The sequence below is a fragment of the Bubalus kerabau genome, chromosome 14 (genome assembly GCF_029407905.1).
Source record: "Bubalus kerabau isolate K-KA32 ecotype Philippines breed swamp buffalo chromosome 14, PCC_UOA_SB_1v2, whole genome shotgun sequence".
NCBI lineage: Eukaryota > Metazoa > Chordata > Mammalia > Artiodactyla > Bovidae > Bubalus > Bubalus kerabau.
In genome coordinates, this window is record NC_073637.1 from 10220642 (window position 1) to 10225932 (window position 5291).

Here is a 5291-nt window from a genome sequence, read left to right on the forward strand (position 1 = left end):
GCTCAGATGGTAAAGAATCTGCCTGCGATGCAGACCTGGGTTCAATCCCTGGATCAGGAAGATCCCCTGAAGAAGGGAATGGCAACCCACTCCAGTATTCCTGCCTGGAGGGTTCCATGGACAGAGGAGCCTGGTGGGCTACAGTCTGTGAGGTCACAAAGAATCTGACACAACTGAGTGACTAACACTTTCACTTTCTTTAAGTAACAGACTGGAAACAGAACAAACCCCTCCAAACTAAACCTGTCTGAGCCAGATTTCTCTTTGTCCCTATAACTTAAAGTATTGGACAATTTGGGGGCACAGAGTGGTAAACATTTTTTAATTTGGATGCACATAGTCTCGTGGTTAGTTCTTGTGTTGTTCTGCTTGCTGCAGCATGGTGCAGCAGTTAGTCCAGTTCTCCTTAGGCCCACCCACCTTTCTAGAGAACTCTCTGAGCTGGCAAAGGCTGGAAAGTCAAGGGAGTTCCCAAGTGTCTTCTCCTTCCTGGCAGCCTTCTGCCCGCTCTGATGAAGGCTCTGCCAGGAGTTCTGGGCTGTCCCGTTGTCAAGGCCAGGCTGACTCATGGTCTTCTGTGACAGAAAGGAAAGCATCATCATTATCATCATCATCATCATCTGACAAAAGCTGATTCTAGTCCTGTGTCCATGCTGGGGTCTGGGTGCTCAGGGTGGGATCACTATTGGAGCACCCCACTGCCTGGGCTTCACAGTGAGCTGTGCACTAAGTATGTATACGATGCAGCTCACTTTAATCTGCCCACCAATCTGATGTGGCAGAAGTAATTACTAACCTTGAACTGAAACCCTGAAAGATCGAGTAACTTGTATAAGGTGATTCTTTAGAAAGTACATCTAAATATATAGCCTGAGATTTTGACTAATTCTCCATGTGGCCTCTCTGATAAATAGATTTCTCCACTGAGACTTGAAATAGTTTTGTCCAATTCTGAGTAATGGGGGCAGGGGCAGGGGGGAACACCCAAATAACAGAAGTTTAAGCAATATAGAAATTTACTTCTCTCTCATGTCCAAGGTGTCCAGAGCAGCTGTTTAGAGCAGGTATGGTGTCCCATGGTATCAATATCCCAGGTTCCTTCTCTTTATTGTTCTATGCTAGATTTCATTCCTAAGGTCTCTTCACAGTCCAGCATGGCTGCTGGAGCTCCAGCCATTGCATTTCATCCAGTGGCACTAGTGATAAAGAATCCTCTAGTGGAGACACAAGAGACAAGATTTCAATCCCTGGGTTGGGAAGTTCCCCTGGCGGAGAAAATGGCAACCCACCCCAGTATTCTTGCCTGGGAAATCCCATGGATAAAGGAGCCTGGGAGGCTATAATCCATAGGGAAGCAAAGAATCAGATACAACTGAGCTTGCACACACACACACACACACACACACACACACACACACACACCATTAAGGAGGAATAGAATTAATTTGTGCATGCTTTCTTCCTTAAACATATTTCTTAGATTTCAACTACTTTTACTTAAAACTTAGTATTGCCCCAAACTTAGTCTATACAAGGGAAACTGGGAGATATCAGATTTATTCTGGCTGCTTTTGTGTTAAAATCTGGTGTCCCATCAAGGAGGATGAGGAGTAGAATGGATAGGACTCATTCTTTCTGGAGTGATTTGGGTCTAAAACAAGCAAAACAAACCAGGGCTGGGAATTAATTTATTCACTGTTCATTCATTCATTCTTCTAATAAATGTGTACAAATATATACAGAAGGTTTACTTTCTGCTCATTTGGTTTTCCATCCAGGGGATTCAGGGTGACTGAGACAGGCAGGGTCCCTGCATCTGTGGGTTCACAGTCCAGTTGGGTGTCCCAGCTCTGACTTTTGATCGGGTTTTATGGCTTTAATCAACCGCACCCTTTATCTGATCCTCACTCTATCCTCATCTATAGAATTCTTGGATCCAGCAGCTCATACATACCTGCAAATTAGAATATTCTCTGCTGAGATGTCTCTGAGATGTGGGGAAAGGTAAGAGCACAGAGAAGCCGGTTTCCATTGTTTCCTCTCTGGGATAACAGGCACTCACTGCAGGGTTACTCTTTCAGTTGGATTTCTCAGGAGGAGCACCCAGCAGGGTCCTGGTGGGGCAGCGACTTTTCTTCTGTTTATACGTCTGTCTGTCACTCTGCTGACGTGACAGGAGAAAGATTCCCTGGAAGAAGGTCCTTTTTGAGCTTGAGAATTCCCAGAGAATGTGGGGTACCAGGGTTTGAAGAGCTGTTGAGGAGGGCTTGGAGGACACCGACCATCAGTCCCTCCCACTGCCTCCTGGCGCCGCCTACTCTGGGACTCCTGCAATCACAGGTTAGGAGATCTCTGCGGCTCCGGTGCCCACCGTGGGGATTCTCTGTAAGGGGCAGCGCATGGCCCAAGCTCGTGGATTTTGGAACTGCCTGCCTGGGTTCAAATCCTGGCCCTGCCCCTGTGGCCCCCAGTATATGGTGAAGTCTTAACTTCCAGGGCTTCAGCATGGGACACTATTAGAAGCCAGGGTCTTTAAAGAGGTTGTTGTCTAGTCGCTAAGTCTTTTGCGACCCCGTGGACTGTAGCTCGCCAGGCTCCTCTGTCCACGGGATTTCCTAGGCAAGAATACTGGAGTGGTTTTCCATTTCCTTCTCCAGGGGATCTTCCTGGACCAAGGATCGAACCCCGGTCTCCTGCTAGGCAGGCAGATTCTTTACCGCTGAGCCACCAGGGAAGCCCCCTTTAAAGAGATAATTAAGGTAAAATGAAGTCATTACAATGGGTCCCAATTCAATACCACGGGTATTCCTCTAAAAAGAGGAGATTAGAACAGGGAGATACAGAGGGAAGACCACTTGAGGAGACAGGAAGACAGCAATCTATAAGCCAAGGACAGAAGCCTTGAGAAATCAGTCCTGCCACACCCTGATCCTGAACTTTTAACCTCCAGGACTGCCAAAGCACATTTCTTCTGTTGAGGCCGCCCAGTCTGTGCTTCTCTGCCATGGCAGCCCTAGAAAACGAATACAGATCGTGGGACGTCTTTTCACATCCATTCTGTGCCCGTTTTCCTCATTTATAAAACTGAGATGATAACAGGATCTCCCTCATAAGAATGTTCTGAGGCTTCAACTAGCAACAGATACTCAGAACGGGACCTGACACAGAATTATCTAGGCTTCCCTGATGGCTCAGATGGTAGAGCATCTGCCTGTAATGCGGGAGACCTGGGTTCAATACCTGGGTCGGGAAGATCCCCTGGAGAAGGAAATGGCAACCCACTCCAGTATTCATGAAGTATTCATGCCTGGAAAATCCCATGGACTGAGAAGCCTAGTGGGCTACTGTCCATGGGGTCGCAAAGAGTCAGACACGACTGAGCAACTTCACTTCACTTCACTTCAAGTGAACTATAATTATGATGATGATTTCTCTCCACCTGCCCCACCAGATTACAAAGAAAGCCTTTCCCTCTCCATTTTGCAATGGCTAGCGCTCAGTGGAATACAGAATGCTCTGCTTAGAAGGGAATATTGCTCGGCAAATGGGTAAATGAAGAGATGCTGTTTTAAATGCTCCTGGGAAGAAGTCAGAACTGAAGTTGTTTTCAAGGGATAGCTCTCTAACATCTAGATAGAAGTGCTGAAACACAAAGGGAGTGCCCAAGTGTGAAAATAAGGGATTTCTGGAAGGAAGAAGGCAAGAAGAGGAGTAACAGTCTCAGTCACTCCTGCTCAGCAGGTGACCCATATCAGACATCCCTGGACCTGGGCCAGAGGCTTAGCTGCCTCTGCTGAGGCTGACGCAGCCTGCGTGAGGAACGTGGCCGACGAGCAGGACAGGACTAAGCTTGCGAGCAGGGTAGGGTGTCAGAGAACCAGGTGAGACACCCTTCCAGTCAGGCTGCCTGTGAACTCAGCACCGGGCACCTGCCCTGGGGCGGACGCAAGGGCTTCTCCACCCCAAATACCCCGCCCACATATATCTTTCTCCTTCTCTTTTGCCTACTGAGTTTTGACTCATCCCTCAGACCCTCCCCATTTTCTGATCACTAATTTCTCTGCTCTCCTACCTGTAATTCCAAAGCCACTTCTTTCCCTCCTCCAGGGAATCTTCCCAACCCAGGGATCGAACCCAGGTCTCCCACATTGCAGGCGGATTCTTTACCAGCTGAGCCACAAGGGAAGCCCAAGAATACTGGAGTGGGTAGCCTATCCCTTCTCCAACGGATCTTCCCTACCCAGGAATCGAACTGGGGTCTCCCACATTGCAGGCGGATTCTTTACTAACGAGGCTATCAGGGAAGCTGAACCTAAGAAAGCAATGGGGAAATCTTGGACCCCTACAGAGAGCAATTCTGGCTCTTAAATACCTATGATTCTGCCCAGAGTTGGAGGCTGTAGTTGGCAAAGATTTCCTGGAGATGATGAAGTTTAAATCTAGTTACATCAGAGATCAAAGTCAGACTGCCATCCGGCCGTGTTTGCATCCACCCTGTCAATGTTTATTAAATGTCCTCTGTGGAGAAGGAAATGGCAACCCACTCCAGTATTCTTGCCTGGAGAATCCCAGGGACAGGGGAGCCTGGTGGGCTGCCATCTATGGGGTTGCACAGAGTTGGACACGACTGAAGCGACTTAGCAGCAGCAGTATGCCAGCCAGGCTCTGCATGTTGGGGAGACATAGGTGACTGAGAGGGTTCTCTCAAAGAACTAGCACACCAAAAGAAGAAGACAGCCCTGCAAACAAAAAATAAGGCTTCGTTGTGATCTTAGCAGCCCAGAACACCCCTTCAGCAGCACCACGAGGGGACATGACAGTGGAGACCTCACCCTAGAGAGCATCCTGAAAGGTCTGAGAAGGGAACCCTCAGATGTGTCTCAGACAGCAAAGTAACCACAAATAACCTGCCAGGCCAGGTAGAGACCATTTGTATGAACACTTCCTCTTTGTAAATTTTCATTGCCCCCCTCTGCTTTTATCTAAGTTCTTCCACACTGGTGGTTGGAAATAATTAAAACTGCCCCTGAAAAGGACAGAGGACTTCACCTGTTTCGGGCAGAGGAGAGAAAGCAGCCTCTCAGGGAATCATCGAGGTCAGTGGAGAACTTCCTGTTGTGATGGAAATACTTGCTGGCTGGGGCAGTAGCCACTGGTCACGTGGGGCTATTATAAGCCCTTGAAAACGTGGCTAATCTTTCATTTCCCTGGAATTGATTCTGAAATAGCCACACGTGGCCCCTGGTTATTGAATTAGAAAGCGCAGGTCTGGGCATCAAGGAGGCTGCCTC

At 48.2% G+C, this 5291-nt stretch overlaps 1 long non-coding RNA gene across 1 annotated transcript; it reads right to left on the reverse strand.

Annotated features, from left to right (window-relative positions):
• Nucleotides 1-340: 340 nt before the first annotated feature.
• On the reverse strand, nucleotides 341-2272 carry LOC129627372 (uncharacterized). The gene is made up of 3 exons (XR_008702593.1): nucleotides 1955-2272; nucleotides 1021-1214; nucleotides 341-575 (listed from the first exon to the last, which is right to left on the reverse strand). It is a non-coding gene; the product is annotated as an uncharacterized LOC129627372 (long non-coding RNA).
• Nucleotides 2273-5291: the final 3019 nt, after the last annotated feature.